General features: G+C 36.7%; 1 non-coding gene across 1 annotated transcript; it reads left to right on the plus strand.

Moving 5' to 3' along the window:
* Positions 1-15,678: 15,678 nt before the first annotated feature.
* LOC143654716 (U6 spliceosomal RNA) lies at positions 15,679-15,785 on the plus strand. Its single transcript, XR_013161908.1, has one exon. It is a non-coding gene; the product is annotated as a U6 spliceosomal RNA (small nuclear RNA).
* The last annotated feature ends 2,964 nt before the right edge of the window (positions 15,786-18,749 follow it).

Consider the following 18,749-nt stretch of genomic DNA (forward strand, 5'->3'; position numbering starts at 1 on the left):
CTTTGGGGAATGGTGAGAATGGGGAGAAATTCAACTGCCCCAAGTTGAATTCTTGATATTCTCACAAGCAGTATGGACAACCAAAGCTATAGGTTGAGCCCCCTGTCTTGGGGTTTGTTCATATGAAGCTTAACCCCACGAAGGATAGGTCAAGTCTACTTAAAATTTTGGCCTAAGGTTCACCCCCAAGAGAGCCTCTTTGGTTGCTCAGATGTGGCCTCTCTCTCCAGCCAACACAACAAGCAATCTCACCACCCTCCCCCCTCTCTGTGTGGGACATGACTCCCACGGGTGTGGACCTTCCTGGCAACGTGGGACAGAAATCCTAGAATGAGCTGAGACTCAGCATCAAGGGATTGAGAAAAACCCTAGAATGAGCTGAGAATCAGTATCAAGGGACTGAGAAAACCTTCTCGACCAAAAGGGGGAAGAGGGAAATGAGACAAAGTGTCAATGGTTGAGACATTCCAAACAGAGTGGAGAGGTTATCCTGGAGGTTATTCTTATGCATTAAGTAGATATCACCTTGTTATTCAAGATGTAATGGAGAGGCTGGAGGGAACTGCCTGAAAATGTAGAGCTGTGTTCCAGTAGCCATGTTTCTTGAGAATGATTGAATAATGATAAAGCATTCACAATGCGACTGTGTGATTGTGAAAACCTCGTGTCTGATGCTCCTTTTATCTACCTTGTCAACAGATGAGTAGAACATATGGAATAAAAATAAATAATAAAATAAATAAATAAATAAATAAATAAAAATAAATCATAGGGGGAACAAATGTTAAAATAAATTTAGTTTGAAATGAAAGGAAGGGGAAAGGGTTATGATAGGTATAATCTTTTTTTTTCTGTTTTCGTTTTATTTCTTTTTCTGTTGTCTTTTTATTTCTCTTTCTGAATTGGTGCAAATGTTCTAAGAAATGATGAATATGCAACCAAGTGATGATATTATGAATTACTGATCATATATGTTAATGTTTTAGTTCGTTTGTTAAATTTTTTTAAATTAATAAATAAATTAAAAAAAAAATGAATATAGGCTCCTTGATGACTCCCAAGGGTGAGCCTGACCCTGGCACCATGAGATCAGCAATGCCATCCTGACCAAAAAAGGGGATAAGAAGTGAAAGCAGTAAAGTATCGGTGGCTGAGAGAGTTCAAATAGAGTCGAGAGGCTACTCTGCAGATCACTGTTATGCAAGCTTCAGTTAGACATTGCTATCTATTATCATAACTTGCCGAACCCCTACCAAAACTATTCCTGCTACCCTAAAGAACACCTAGGGTGTTATATAAGAGTCTACAGAAGTTCCATACACCAGGGTTACTTTCCAGAAAACTGAAACCTCCATATGGGTCCCTGGACCAGATAAATTTTGAAATGCAGAGGGGCGAGTCTCTCTAAGACATCCCCCATCCTATGTTATTGGCAGCCCCTTCCAGCATGAAGAAGTTACAACAGGAATAGCCCAAATACCACTAAAGAGTGGGAGAAAGATCAAGGGTGATAGTGGAGTTATACAGAGAGTTAGGATTTTAAAATGAGTATGACTGCTGAATCATTATATTGATATTCCTTTAGTCTCCTCCAGTATCTTAGAGCAGCTGGAAATAAAAAACTAAAATGGTGGAATTGTAACCCATACCAAACTCTGAAATCTGTTGTATAACTAATTGTTGCAATGTGCTTTGAAATTTATTGCTTATTATATATATATTTCACAAAAAAGAAAAATAAAGTGTATTGTGATGATAAACGCACAGCTCTATAAAAAAAATATAAGGAAATTCCAGTAAAAAAAAAAACTACTTAAAAAAAAGAAAGAATCAAGGCTATTGGAACACAGCTCAACAGTTTCAGGTACTTCCATCTAGCCATTCCAATATATCATGAACTAAAAAGACATATATTTTATATAATGCATAAAAAACCTTCAGGATAACCTCTTGACTCTGTTGAAGTCTCTCAGCCACTGAAACTTCATTTTGTCTCATTTCTCTCTTCCTCATTTTGATCAAGTAGGTTTTCTCAATTTCATGATGCCAGGTCCCAGCTCATCCTGGGAGTCCTGCCCCACATTGCCAGGGAGATTTACACCTGTGGGAGTGATTTATCATTCACCTGCCGAGTTGGCTTAGAGAAAGAGGCCACATCTGAGCAACAAACGAGGTTCTCTGAGGGTGACTCAGACATAATTATAAGTAAGCTCCAGCTTCTCTTTTGCAGGAATAAGTTTCAAAGGGGTGAGCCCAAAGATCAAGGGCTCAGCCTATTGAATTCGTTGTCCCCATTGCTTGTGAGAATATCAGAAATTCCCCAGATAGGGAAGTTAAATATTTCCTCCTATTCTCCCCTGTCCCCCAAAGGAACTTTGCAAATACTTTTTTTTATTCTCTGTCCAAACTACTCTGGAATATATTGCAACATCACATGAACCTGTACAAACCAAGAGGCTCTCATATGCTATTCAAAATTCCATGTAGTTATGGTGTTCAAATAAACTGATCATACAAGCTAAATTAGAAAATGCAGTACCAAAAATATAAATTTTGCACCAAATATACATCCCTTCCTTTGATCTCATGCAGAAGTTGAAGTTTTAAAATATGGACCATAGCATCCTTTACCCTATATTCTGATTTTCCTTAGTCCTATCCAGATCAGCTTCATATCTCTAGTTAAGTGTGATCACTTTTTCAATTTTATTTAACCATTGCTGAATGGGGTAATGCTGACTTTCATAACTTCAGTGCTCTAACTCAGAGTCTCAGGTGTCACATACATACCTGAAGTTTCAGAGAATGATCAGGTTGTGCTCAAAGAGCTCAGTATCTCAGAATTTAGAAATAACGGTTAGAACACATGAACACATATAACTACTGTGTTCTAGTTTGCTAGCTGTCGGAACACAACACACCACAGACGGATTGGCTTTTAATAAAGGGGGATTTATTTTGTTAGTTCTTCAGAGGAAATGCAACTAACTTTCCCTCTCTTACATGGGAAGGCACAGGATGGTCTCTACTGGCCTTCTCTCCAGGCCTCTGGGTTCCAACAACTTTCCCCAGGGTAATTTCTTTCTGCATCTCCAAAGGCCTGGGCTGAGCTGTGAGTGCTGAGATGAGGTATGCTGAGCTGCTTGGGCTGTGCTACATTGGGCTCTCTCATTTAAGCACCAGCCAATTAAGTCAAACGTCATTCATTGCAGCAGGCATACCTCCTAGTCGACTGCAGATGTAATTAGCAACAGATGAGGTTCACGTACCATTGGCTCATGTCTGCAGCAACAAAACTAGGTGCCTTCACCTGGCCAAGTTGACAACTGAATCTAACTACCACATACTATAAGAGCTTACAATCCAGGATCCTTTACAATAGGCCCCAACCTGATAACCCATGGTCTTGATTTCAATTTTCCAAGTTTGTACATTATAGTTAGTCCATATATTATGAAGCTTTTAAATCAGCTCTGTATGGTGAAGATCATTTCTCTCATGTTTGATACTGAATTAATGAATGAAGCACACATTTCTTGAGAACATTGTGTTAACATTTGTGTAGGATATAAAAATGTTTAAGCCATTCTATTAGTCAGGTTTTCTAGAGAAACAGAACCAACAGGTGATATTTGTAAATATGAGTTGTATAAAGGTATGTCATACAAGTGGTAATGGAAGACTCCAAAATCCATAGGGCAGACCGTGAAGCTGGCAGCTCCAATGAAGAATCTTAGCAAAACTCCACAGGAAAGTCTCACTGGCTGAAGAAACAGTGAAATGTCTTTCTTCTTCCTTAAAAGTCTTCAACTGCTTGGATTATTTCCTTTTTGAGAGACATGTCCTTAGTTAAATGCAGATGTAATCAGCCACAGCTGCAATCAACTGACTGATGATTTTAAAAGCCAGGCTTACAGTATATCAATCAGCCACAAAATATCCTTGCAGCACCAACCAGACCAATGCTTGCCTGATCAGACAACAGGGCATCATCACCTGGCCAAGTTGACATCAAAACCTAACCATCACAGCCATCTTTTGCTCAAGGAGTGGATGATCTGGTGAATATGTATAGCTTAAAATGAGTCTATCAAATTAGAACATGCCCAGCACTAGGTAAGCACTATGTATTAGCTACTATTCTTACTTCTACTGTGTGATGTCTCTTCATAATCAATAGGCAGAATCGTGGTCTCCCTTCCTCCCTCCCTTCCTTTCTCAACACTATTCTTCCAGTTTGCCATCCCAGAAGCACTGTTTTTCATATCTTTCTTTAGGTGACCTATGCATTTGCACACATATTATGTTTCTCTTCTCTTTTCTTTACATAAATGATAGCATACCACATACATTGTTGTACGCCTTTCATTTATTCAGTTAATATATCTTGGAGATTTTTCCATTTTAATAAAAAAAAATGCTTTATTTTATATTTTACCTACTGCATAGCATTCCATTGTGTTACCAGACAAAGGCTGTGGATTCTTCTGCTCAATTTGCTCAAAAAACCAATTCTTAAGAGACTGGGGTTTCAAAGAGAGCAAGAGTTTATTACTACACATGTAGCAGGACAGCAGGCAGCCTAACAGCCCAAAACCTGTCTCCCCAAACAAAGGGGATTCCAGGTTTTTTAAGGGTTCTAGTAAGGGGAGATGAGGTTGTTTGGGATAGTAAATTCAAGGCAGACTAGAAAACAGGGTTAATAGTAAATTCAAAACAGAAAAGAAAACATTGTTAAACATTGTTAGCGTAAGTTAACATAAATTGAAAGGAAAGGAGGCAGGGCTATCTATCTTTCAATGGCAGAGCTTAGTGGATGATTTACAAATGTAAGGGACTGAGGCTAGTTAATGACTGTTTTCCTTGGTGTTAAGGACCATAAGATAAAAGGCATAATAGCTCTTACAGTTACACAGACACCAGATAAAAGATAAGGGCTTTTACAATCCTTCCAGATGTCCAAACAGCTTAATTATAGTTCAGGGCTTCCAGGTACTCTCCTTTGTCTACTTCAAAATCCCAAAAAGCAAAATAACATCTATATAATGATTCAGTAATCAAAAATCATCCCTTAAATCCTGATTTCTTGGTTACAATTGTCGGATGAACCATGATTTATTTAACTTGTCCTCTATTGAGACCCTTTTTTTTTTCATTAGAAAAGTTGTAGGGTTACAAAAAAATCATGCGTAAAGTATAGAGTTCCTATATACCATTTACTATTAACACCATGCATTAGCATGGTACATTTGTTACAATTGATGAAAGAACAATTTTTATAATTGTTCTATTAACTGGACTCTATGGATTACATTAGGGTTGACTGCATTGTACAGTCCTGTTTTTTTTTTTTTAATTTTATTCAAGTAACATTCATACAACCTAAAATTTCCTCTTTTAACCACTTTCAAATACATAATTCAGTCCTGTTAATTACATTCACTATATTGTGCTACCATCACTACCATCTATTACCAAAAGTTTTCCATCACCCTAAATAGAAACTCTGTGATTTAGGCATTAACACCTCTTTTCTTACACCCACCTCTACCCCTGCTAACCTCTATTCTAGGTTCTGATGTTATGAATTTCCTTATTCTAATTATTTCATATCCATGAGCTTGTACATTTGTCATACTGTGTCTGGCTTATTTTACTAAACTATGATGTCTTCAAGGTTCATCCATGTTGTCTCATGTATCAGAATTTCAGTCTTCTTTACAACTGAGTAAAATTCTATTGTATGCATATACCACATTTTGTTTAACCATTTATGGGTTGAACTTGGGTTGCTTCTATTTTGGCAATTGTGAATAATGCCACCATGAACATCAGTGTGCAAATATCTGCATGAATCCCTGCTTTCAATTCTTTTGGGCCTATACCTATAATTGGGATTGCTGGATCATTTGGCAATTCTGTACTTAACTTTCTCAGGAACTGCCAGGCTGTCTTCTATAGCAGCTGCACCATTTTACATTCCCAACAACAAAAAATGAGCATTCCTATTTCTCTACATTCTCTCCAAAACTTTTAACTTTATGCTTTTTTAAATAGTAGGCATTCTAGTGGATGCGAAATGGTAATTTATTGTGGTTTTGATTTGCATTTCCCTAATAATTAATGATGTTGATCACTTTTTCATGCACTTTTTGTTCATTTGAACACCTTCTTTGCAAAAGTGTCTATTTCAATTTTGTCTTTTTCAATTTTTAAATTGGATTGCTTTTGTTGTTGAATTGTAGGATTTTTTTTTTATATTTACTGTGGATATTAAATCCTTATTGGATATAGTTTCCAAATATTTTCTTCCATTGGGTAAGCTTTTACTTTACTTTTATGATAAAATCCTTTGCACCAAAGTTTTTAATTTTGATGAGGTCTCATTTATCTGTTTTTTTTTTTTTCTTTTATAGCTTGTGCTTTGGGGGTAAAGTCTAAGAAAAAAATGCCTAACACAGATCCTGAAAATACTTCCCTATGTTTTTTTTTTTTTTTAGGAGTTTTATAGTTCTGATCCTCATATTTAAGTCTTTTTCAGTTTAAGTTGATTTTTATATATGGTGTGAGACAGAAGTCACCTTCATTCTTTTCCATATGGACATTTACTTTTCCCAGCACCATTTGATGAAGAGATTATTCTTTCCCCAATTGAGTGGACCTGGCATCCTTGTCAAAAATTAATTGACCATAAATGTGAGTGTTGATTTTTGAGTTCTCAATTCAGTTCCATTGGTCTATATGTCTGTTCTTGTGCAGTAGCATGCTGTTATGATTAGTGTAGGCATGTAATAAGATTTAAGATTAGAACATGTTAGTCCTCCAATTTCACTCTCCTTTTTCAAGATGGCTTTGGCTATTTGGGGCCCTTTACCCTTCCATTTTAATTTGATGATTGAGTTTTCCATTTCTGCAAAGAAAACTGTTGGAATTTTCATTGGGATTGCATTGAATCTATAATTCTCTTTGAGTAGAAGTGATAATGTAATATCTTCTTGATGCATCTCCTTAAGCATATTAGAGATCATTCTTTCAAAATTTTTGTCACATATGTCTACAGTCTGATCTTCTTTGTTGGTGTTTTCTGGATTTTTATCCTCTTCCTTTGGATTGGCCATCATTTCCTATTTCTTTGTGTTTTGTTGCAGACTGCACATTTTATTTATTTATTTTTTAACTTATTTTTATTTTTTTTTGCATGGGCAGGCACCAGGAAGACTATACATTTTAATATTTTAAAGTAGTATCTCTTGATCATGGTGATGAATACACAACTACATGATGATATTGTGACCCATTGATTGTGCACCATGTGTGGAATGTTTATATGCTAAGAATGTATGTGCTTGTACATTGTTGTAGCCACAAAAATTAAAAAAGAAAAAAAAAGTGATAACTATGGGATTTAGTCCCTGAGCTGTCTGTTTCTTAAATTTGCATTCAGCTAGTGATACGACAGAGATTTCTTTGAGTTCCAGGAGTGATCAAATCCAAACAAACTAATGCAAAAACCCCTTTCACAGTCATTGCAAATGGGTTTAACATTGACTAGTGCTCTCTTTCAGCATTTAGCCTTCCTATCAAGAAGGCCAGTTTATGATCAATTCAAAGAGCAGGGTCCTTTGTTTCAAAATTTATATTTTGACTAGAGCATTTCCTAATATAACTTATGTAGATAGTTTGATTGAACGTCATAAGTACTTGGAATCTCAGGTAGGACATGAGATTTTATTGGTTTGTCCAGAGTGATGCCCCGATGAATCCCAGAGTGATTTGATTAGTGAGTGCAAAAGTATTTGCAAGCCCCCTTCTGGGAATGGTGAGAGCAGGGAGAAATTCAACCTCCCCAAGTCGAATTCTTGATATTCTCACAAGCAGTGTGGACAACCAAAGCTACAGGCTGAGCCCCCAGACTTGGGGTTTGTTCATTTGAAACTTAACCCCACAAAGGATAGGTCAAGTCTACTTAAAATTTTGGCCTGAGTCACCCCCAAGAGAGCCTCTTTGGTTGCTCAGATGTGGCCTCTCTCTCCAGCCAACACAACAAGCAATCTCACCACCCTCCCCGTTTACGTGGGACATGACTCCCAGGGGTGTGGACCTTCCTGACAACGTGGGACAGAGATCCTGGAATGAGCTGAGACTCAGTATCAAGGGACTGAGAAAAACCCTAACATGAGCTGAGAATTAACATCAAGGGATTGAGAAAACCTTCTCGACCAAAAGGGGGAAGAGTGAAATGAGACTAAGTGTCAATGGCTGAGAGATTCCAAACAGAGTGGAGAGGTTATCCTGGAGGTTATTCTTACGCATTAAGTAGATATCACCTTGTTGTTCAAGATGTAGTGGAGAGGCTGGAGGGAACTGCCTGAAAATGTAGAGCTGTGTTCCAGTAGCCATGTTTCTTGATGATGATTGAACAATGATATAGCTTTCACAATGTGACTCTGTGAATGTGAAAACCTTGTGTCTGATGCTCCTTTTATCTACCATATCAACAAAAGAGTAGAACATATGGAATAAAAATAAATAATAGGGGGAACAAACATTAAAATAAATTTAGTTTGAAATGCTAATGTAAGAATTCGAGAGTTTTGCCACGCAAAGGAGGACTCCAAGAGACGTTCTCTCATGCAACACGCAAGGGGTTTATTTACCACACATGCGTGGGGCTTACTGAACATGCAGGAACAGAGGGCCCCGAGCCTGGGTTTGGGGAAGCTTTTAATGGGTAGGAGGAGGGGGGTGAGGGTCGAGCATGGGTCACAGGTGCTGCTTCATGCAAGAAGCAGATAACAAACATTTTGCAAGAAGCAGATAACAAACATTTTGCAAGAAGCAGATAACAAACATTTTTCGCGCATGAGTCATGGGAGCTGCTTCATGCAAGAAGCAGCTGTCTCATTGTGCAAAACTCCCTTACTCAACCTTCTCAGTTGCATTCTTAGATAAACTTCCTCTGGCAGTTACAACCTTGCATAAACAAAGCAGCAGATAACCTTGCATAACCAAGGCAGCAGATAACCACCCCTGGGAAGTTCCGGGTTGTTTTTCTTAGCCTGATGGGGCCTATAACTCTTTTCTTTACAATTCTTAACTCACACCAAATGCATAGCAGTGAATATAAAATGACACAAATGCTTTTGCAGGATATTTCTATCATTCAGAAGCTAAAATATATGTAAATAGCTAAATTAAGCAAGAAAAATTAGCTACTATTAAGCTTTATAAAATCCTTCTTTACACTAGTGGTAAATGAAAGCGAGGGGTAAGGGGTATAGTATGTATAACTTTTTTCTCTATTATCGTTTTATTTCTTTTTCTGTTGTCTTTTATTTCTTTTTCTAAATCAATGCAAATGTTCTAAGAAATGGTGAATATGCAACTATGTGATGATATTAAGAATTACTGATTATATATGTAGAATGGAATGATATCTTATTGTTTTGTTTGTTGTTAATTTTTTTAATTAATAAAAAAAATCTACCTTCCATCTAAAACCAGCAAAAAAAAAAAAAAAAAAAAAAAAAGAGAAGGGTCCTTTGAGTCTCTGTTTTGTCCTGAGCTTGTGCTTACTAGTGACCTTAGTAGTTCCCCTGTTTACAGGAATTTGAATGCCCCCTCTACTTCCTATGAAATAGAATTTCTTCCTCTCCTGGGACTTAAGCAGGTAAACCTTTGCCTCAGGCTGTTTGACTAGATTGTTTCTTACACAGCTTTAGCTGTCTCCAAGCTGCTTTTGTCTGGAGGGCAAATTCTGGGGTGGAACAAGCCAGAGATGAGTTTCTTAGGTCAGTCTTTCCTGGCTGGAACAAGGCCACAAAGGACCACCACCTGCCTCCATCCTGCCCTGGGGAGGAGGTAATGGAGAGGCCAGCAAGGGCACCAGGAGCTAATCTGATCCCTTTCTAAAGCAGCATTGTCTTGATTTGGCACCTGCCTAGTAATTCAGTCCTTTAATAGTTTTCCTTAGTTTTGAGGGAGGGTAGTGTCTTTAAGTACTTCACTCCTTTTGTGCTTTTCCTTTTGCCAGAGGTGGGTTGGAACAATGGCTACCCTCAGAGCCTGACCCCCAGTGATCAAAAGCAGTGATCAATGATTTAAGTACCCCTCCCCTCCCCCCAAATCTTGGTGGATTAGGTCTTTATATCCCGGCTTGGTACCAGCAAGCTGCACTAAGAGCCAGAGTTGAGGACCCCAGTGCTGCCTGCCCTGTGGCTAGGGGATGGGGATTAGTAGCCACTGTACAGAGAGTTAAATTCACCAGTATTTACCTCCTGCCCTTCTCTGGAAGTTGCACGGTGTTCTTCTAGACTCTGGAGTTTCAAAATAGTTGATTCAGACTGTTCCTGCTTGTTTAATAGTCATTCTGGTGGACGGACTGATTCCTGGAACTTCCTCCTCTGCCTTCTTCCCACAGTCTCTCTTACTGATACCTTTTAAGATTACTTAAAATCTTTTGCAATCACAAATAACACTGCAAATAATGTTGTACATATATTTCTGGTACATGAAGAATACCTGTAGGATAAATAATTTGACTACCATATTTTTAAGCAAACAACAGGTGTAGTTTGCCAGACTTCACAGATCTTGGGACCATTGTTTTGGAAAACTCCGACAACAATGCTTGTTCATTGGGATTTTTGCCAGATACAAAAGCTGGTCCTTCAGCTTTTTTTTCACTCTAGGCTAAACTTTGTTGAAAGGCTCCTTCTGAAGCTCTGTGCTCATGGAACAATTTACTCAGCATCTCCCTAACCATTAATATGGCCTGCCCAGGATAAAAAGTAACAATAAAACTATTTTTTTCTGTCACCTTCCTCAGAGATGGAAAGAGAAGAGGCCTTTTTTCAGTGTTACAGCTACTTGTCTTCTGAATGTCCTGAAACATTGAAATACACTCTTTAAACATTTTTGCTCTTTTAAGTAAAGGGCAATTCAACAGAGCAACTCAGAAAAACCAAAGCAGAATTCAAAATGTCCTATGAACCCAAACAATTTCCAGTCCCAAATGTACCAATCAAAAAAAACAAGCCTATCAAAAACATGCCACCCAATGAGCAAATTAGAAATGCAAATATGAGTTTGCAGATATTTCTTTAAAGGGAGAGCTGGATAAAGGGAAGGTAGGGTTGTTTCCTGCTTATGAATTTTCATATCTTTTCCCTGCCCAGATCTGATGATAGTTACAAGCTTAATCATAGCACCAAATGTCGATGGCTAATACAGTTATTGAAAGGGGTTTTTAATTTCCTGGAGGCAAACACCATTACCCTCCACCTCCATATCACAAAGGAGGAGAGGCCAGGACTCCTGGGGAGTCAGTGATAGAAGAAATAATAAAAGTGATGCAATTACTGAGAAAATGATAAAATGCCTCACAATGAAAGGCTTTAACTCCCTTCAACTTCAGTTTCTGTGATATGCATCAGTGTGGCTATGTCTTCAGGATTATTACTTCTTAGCTGTATGTGCCATCACACCCTCATCGAGCAGCTCATTCTGAATCTTTCTTCTCTGAACCAGGCTCTTTTGTTTCTTCCAATGTTTGTGGATTGCTTTTTATATTAATTAGCTGCCAATAATGAATTTTTCACAGAAGAATATAGGTTTAATTTATGGTTTTAACCTACTGTGGGATGCAGGGCAAGTCACTTGAGGTCCCTGATCCAGTTTATTCTTCCTGAGACTGGGTAGGATAATCTCCCCTTTGCAAGACATAGAATCTTGGCTGAGACCAGGAGGAGTTGGCCTGTTTAGGGTCATCAGTGGAAGCCAGGACAGTGTGGGAACTGGTGAGGGATGTGTAGGACAAAAGTAGAAGTCAGGGAATACCAGGGGCAGGGAAGGCAGAGAGAGAGGATGTAACTTCCTTGCCATTCCTTTTTTTAAAAACATTTTTATTGTGAAAATAACATATGTACCAAAAAAAAAAAAAAAGCAATAAATTTCAAAGTACATTTTAACAAATGGTTTTAGACTAAATTTCAAAGTATGGCATGGGTTACAGTTCCACCATTTCAGGTGTTTCCTTCTAGCTGCTCCAAGACACTGGAAGCTAAAAAGAAATATCAGTATAATGATTCAGTAGTCATACTCATTAGTGAAATCCTATCTTCTCTGATTCAACTCCTCCTTCTCCTTTGATCCTTTTCCCACTCTCTAGGGATATTTGGGGATGCCATTCTTTTTTAAAAACTTCCTTTCCTACTGTACTTTAAGTAAAAGGGTAGAAAGAGAAAGGGAGAAATTACAATTAAGTAGATACAGCTATATATACCAGCTCCAAACACCTCAACTATCTGTTCCTCCCTATGCCTCAGTTTCCTCATTTGTAAAATTGGGTTAGTAACAGTAATATTATGTAGGGCACAAATGTCAGTAGTAAATGGGAAAGAAAAACAGAGTGACTAAGATTATTTTCCATCCTTTTCCCATTCTTTAAAACAGTGCTCCAACATCACTCAGGAGCTTGTTACAAATGCAAATTCTTGGGTCCCACCCATGAATGAGAATCTGTGGGATGTAAGGCCCAGGAATCAGTCTTAACCAGCTCTCCAGATGATTCTATGCATGCTAAAGTTTGAAAAGCATTGCTCTAGGATCTCACACCAGAAAGTGTAATTGAAAGACTAGCACCATCAGTGTTACTGGACAAAGGCCATGGATTCTTTTGCCCAATGTGCTCAATAAACAATTCCTGAGATACCAGGTATTCTAGTTTGCTACCTGCTGGAATGCAATATACCAGAAATGGAATGGCTTTTAACAAGGGGAATTTAATGAGTTGCCAGTTTACAGTTCTAAGGCCGAGAAAATGTCCCAATTAAAACAAGTCTATAGAAATGTCCAGTCAAAGGCATCCAGGGAAAGATACCTTGGTTCAAGAAGGCTGATGAAGTTCAGGGTTTCAGTCTCAAGTGAGAAGGCACATGGCGAACACAGTCAGGGCTTCTCTCTCAACTGGAAGGGTACATCTGCTAGCTTTCTCTCCTGGCTTCCGGTTTCATGAAGTTCCCCAGGAGGCATTTTTATTCTTCATCTCCAAAGGTCACTGGCTCATGGACTCTCTGCTTTGTGGTGTTGCAGCGTTCTCTGCTCTGTCTGGATCTCTCATTCTCCAAAATATTTCCTCTTTTATAGGACTCCAATAAACCAATCATGACCCACTCAAATGGGTGGAGACATGTCATCCCCTAATCCAGTTTAACAACCATTCTTGACTAAAGCACATCAACCAGGGAGATGATCTCATTACAGTTTCAAATATACAGTATTGAATAGGGATTATTCTACCTTTATGAAATGGGATTTATATTAAAACGTGGCTTTTCTTAGGAGCACACCAGGGTTTCAAAGAGTTTATTACTAGGAATGTAGTAGGAGAGCAGATGATCTGTTGGCTCAAAATCTGTCTCCCTGAACTGCAGTAATTCTGATAGTTTTATTAGAGAAAAAGTGATGAGCAGGTTTAGGATAATGAGCACAGTGGCTCCAGATGATGTAATTAGAGGTGATCTAATTATTGAGTATGCTCAGATTGATTACATGCTCAGTCATAGAACCTGTGTAAGAAAAGTGGCAGAATGATGTATAGGTAACTTGTAGGTTAAAGTCTAAGCTACTGCACATGTCAGGTGGGCCCACTTTGGTTAGATCCAGTCTTGGTTATCAAGATAACTTTGGACTTGGGGTAGGTTAATTCTAGGCTGACTCAAGACCCTTCATTAATAAATGTTGGGGCTGTCTTTAGTGATTACAAGACTTTAATCAAGAGTCTTTTAGAAGTTGAAAAACTGGATAAATGGGTACAAGTGAAAGTTGATTACAAGGTTTTTATAATCAGAGGGGCAGAAAATAAAGGCTACACAATCATTATCAGAGATCAAGGCAGCTGGATTACAATTTAGAGATTTCAGGAATTTCCCTCTGTCTACTCCAATATACCAGTAAGCAAAAAGAATATCTATCTAATGATTCAGTAATTAAAATCATTACTTAAATCCTGATTTCTCAATTACAATTCCTCCTCATTTGCTAATTATCTCTCAATCTTGAGGAATATTTGGGTGAATCGCTCTTCTAACTGCTTCAAAGCTGAAAAGGGGCATTGTTATTAAGGGGAAAAAGAATGGTACAATGAAACTGGTTGTTGTTCTTGGACAGTCGGGTATTTCTGAGTTTCAGAGCATTTCTGGCATGAGAACAATTTAAGTTTTAAGTCTCTGAAAAACAAACTTAATAAGTAAAATTTTATAGAGCACAGGATATCTTTCAGGGTTTCCAGGAATACTGTTGGTAGGGGTTTGCCATACTGGGGCACTTTGCAATATCTGGCTGAAACTTGCATAAGAGTAACCTCCAGAATGACCTCTTGACTAGATGTGAAATCTCTTAGCCATTGAAACTTTATTTCTTTCCCCCCTTTTGGTCAACTAATCCACACTGCCAGGGCCAGTCTCATCCTTGGAACTTATGTCTCCTGATGCCAGGGCCAGGCTTACACCCCTGGAAATTATATTCCATGTAAGGAGGGAGGTCGAAGTTTGGCTTAGAGAGAGAACACATTTGAGCAAAAGCAGAGATTTTCTGGAGATGACTCTTGGTTATTAATCATAAGTAGGTTCAGTTTGCTATTACAGAAATGAGTTTCATCAGGGTAAGCCTTAAGATTGAGGCCTTGGCTTATTAAATTGGGAGCCCCTCTTTCTTAAGAATATATCAAGAATTTCCCAGGTGGGGAAGTTTAATAATTCTGTTTTCCCCAGTCCCTCAAAGGACTTTGCAAATACTTTTTCATTTTCTGCCCAAAATACTCTGAAATGCATCATGGCATGACATTAACTTGTACAGAATATTAAGATTTTATTCTTTATTCTAGGTTCTATATCAGATAAAACTGAATTAGATTGTTTAAATAAGCTGACTAGACAGCTTAAGTTAGATAATGTGCTACAAAGAATTTAAATTTTGGTCAAAATAAATAATTTTCTTTTGGTCTCACACGAAGTTAAAGTATTTAAATACAAACATTATTATTTACCTTGTATATTGATTTATTTTAGTTTTAACCAGATCAATTTAATCACATCTTTATTTGGAGTTTGGTCTTTTTCATTTTTTTTTAACAGTTGCTGAATCGATTTATGCTGACTTTCAAAGCTGGAGAACTAAATCTAAGTCTCAGTTGTCATACAGATATTTAAAGCTCCAGGCAATTACTAGGTTACACAAAGAGTAAAGCATTTCAGAATTTAAAGATAACAATTAAAAATTACAATCTAAGCCCTGATTGTTATAAGCATTTTTAAATGAAACTACTTTCAATTACAAAAACATTTGACAGTTGTTTTATATTTAAAATCCATAGCAGAGGTTTTGTTCTGTTTCAGTTTAACACATTTACCAGAGTTATGTTAATTAACAGATAAAATATAATTTTTGTATTTGTCTTTCCTCTCTTTAAAATTTTTCCTTGTTTAAATGGAGCTTGACCTATAGTTAACACATACACTTCTAGAGAAATATTAGAATAAAGTAGTGTAGCTGACAATTTGGCTTTTTCTATGATCTGTAGCTTTCAAAAAAAATCTTTTATTATATAATATAACATATATACAAAGCAAAGAAAGAGAAAAGCAAGTTTTCAAAACATTCTTCAACAACTAACTACAGGTGCTTGCTTAGGCAGCACATATACTAAAATTGGAACGATACAGAGAAGATTAGCATGGCCCCTGCACAAGGATGACACGCAAATTCGTGAAACGTTCCATATTTAAAACAAAAAACAAAAACACACACACACACAAAACAACTAACTACAGGACAGATCCCAGAGTTTGTCATGGGCTACCATACTATTATCTTAGGTTTTTCCTTCTAGCTGCTCTAGAACATAGGAGGCTAGAAGGAATATATATATATATTTTTATTATCACAATCGACTTTTTTTTTCTTTTTTTTTGTGAAAACTAATATATACAAAAAAGCCATACATTTCAAAGCACAGCACAACAATTATGGTACAGATTTCAGAGTTTGGTATGGGTTACAATTCCACAATTTTAAGTTTTTACTTCTAGCTGCTCTAAGATACTGGAGGCTATACGAAATATTAATTTAATGATTCAGCAATCATACTCATTTGTTAAACCTTACCTTCTCTGCATAACTCCACCATCACCTTTGATCTTTCTATCCCACTCTTTAGGGTATTTGGGCTATGGCCATTCTAACTTTTTCATGTTGGAAGGGGCTGTCAGTAATATGGTGTAGGGAGATGGAACTAATTGATGTTCTGGAGAGGCTGGGCCCTCTAGGTTCCAGGACTTCTCTGGTCCAGAGACCCATCTGGAGGTTGTAGGTTTCTGGAAAGTTACCCTAGTACATGGAATGTTTGTAGAATCTTATATATGACCCTGTGTGCTCTTTAGGATTGGCTGGAATTGTTTTGGCTGGAGTTTGGCAAATTATGATATGTAGCAATGTCTAACTGAAGTTCACATCAGCATGACCTCCAGAGTAGCCTCTTAACTCTATTTGAACTCTCTCTGCCACTGATAGTTTATTAGCTAGACATCTTTTCCCCCTTTTGGTTGGGATGAAATTGTTGATTCCATGCCAACAGGGAGAATTTCACCCGTGAATGTCATGTCCCATGTAGTGGGGAGGCAATGATTTCACTTACGGAGTTGGACTTAGAAAGAGTGAGACCATGATGATCTGTATCTTTTTAAGAATAACTAAAACCATGACTAACAACACCATATAGTTGTTTAAAATACAGATTAGTATCAGGATATAACATCGACAGTGAGAAAATTGTCAAACTTTTAGGAATTTTATATTATCTTGAAATATGTGAATAATATTATTTTACCTATATAAATTTAATCAGCAACAGAATAGAAAATCTCTTTTAATCACTGTAATATTTCCCGAACACCCTCTATGCAATAGGTTAAACTATTTTAGCACCTTACTTATGCAAGGTGAAAGAACAAATTATTTGTAACACTTTTTCCCTTAATAATGAGAATAATAATTGTTTCTGAAATAAAGTATGATAATGCCAACATAAACATTAACAAGGATATTATTTTGATGTAAAATCTTTGTTTTCTAGACAGAGTACTTGGATGATTAGGAAAAACTTTAAAAAAAGCTTTACGTTAAGAGCAGACTAATAATTCACTTTGTTTTTACACAGAGAAAACTAAACTTTAGTTTTGTATGAATATCCAGCTTGACACAAAAGCTTTCTTTTTTGTAATATATGATGAAAAGACTTACTAAATTTTGGTCAGCACTATGACAGGGAGAATTCACTTTAATAAACTTTTTACAACTCTCCATATTCATTCAGGACTTGTAGTCAACAATGACTATAACAAACAAAATTCACCTCCTTCAACTCTCTACTACTTTCTGTATCCGTTCAGAGCTTGTAGTAAACAATGACTATAACAAATAAAATTCATTTCATTAAGCTTTCTACCACCTTCCATATTGGTTCCACCTGTAGTTTTAATTTATCCAGATTGTACATAATCAGAAATAAATTTGATAATAAATTCATAAAGCTTTTGAACCTGCATACCTGCATACTTCCTTCCAGAAACAGTATTCATGAAGGGGAAAAGAGACAGAGATACTACAAAATAATGGAAGAAGGAAGAAATTTATGCTTGGGTTTGGAACACAGCCAGACATCTATATATGTTATACTCAGAACACACAAGTGATTACTTTTTAATATGCCTAAATCTCTCAGTCCAACCCAGACTCTACCTTCAAAGTTCAGAAAAGCCCTAGCTTGAAATATAATTATTTTTTCAATATTTAAGGGATTTATATCCAGAAAAAATTCAAAAAATTTCAACATTATTCTCAATTGCTAATTAATACCAGGAATATGTTAGTTTACAAGAATAGGTATGACTTCTAAAAAGCAAGTTCAGAGCTCTATTCAAATGCTACTTTTTTATTGAAAGGTCTTATAAGTATCATCTCTTCTTTGAGGTCTTCTTAGGTCATTCTTTATCCATCTGCTTTTTAAATTCTTCCAGCATTTTTAACCCTTCATTATTACTGTCTTACACTATGCCCTGGTACAAGTATATTTTAATGGAACATAAACTCTTTGAAGTTAAGAATTATGTTATGCTATTTATGACAGCATTTGCTAACAGAAATAGATTAACATTAATAAAGCCACTAAAAATTCAACTTCTTCCACATACTGAGGTAACAAATAGCCAAATAACCAAAAGCCAGATTCTTTGAAATCCAGGGAGTCAAGGTAATTTAAAAATCCACTTATATTTTTTACTAAACTTAACTAACTTCTTAAATAGAATATGCTTGAAACATTAGCATATTTTAAATTTTATTATATTTTATAAATGTCATAATTTGCCAGGTACATTGCTCAGTTCATGTAACCTAACCTGCCTAGTTAGGCTATTTTAAGAACAATTTTGAGAATAAATTAGCTTATTCTATCACTAAGCTTGTATAAATTTAGGGAGAAGATACCTAAGCAGAATAAAATCTCATTTGTTTAATTCCAAAATTTATCATAAAATTCCCTTTATTGGAGGTTAAAAAAAATCTGTTTATTTTCATATCTTTAAAAATGCAAACAGCAGTCAAGCCAACTCATCTGGGACAGAACAGTCTCTTCAATAAATGGTGCCTAGAGAACTGGATATCCACATGCAAAAGAATGAAAGAGGATCCAT

Source organism: Tamandua tetradactyla, chromosome 13 (assembly GCF_023851605.1).
Source record: "Tamandua tetradactyla isolate mTamTet1 chromosome 13, mTamTet1.pri, whole genome shotgun sequence".
NCBI classification, from domain to species: Eukaryota; Metazoa; Chordata; class Mammalia; order Pilosa; family Myrmecophagidae; genus Tamandua; species Tamandua tetradactyla.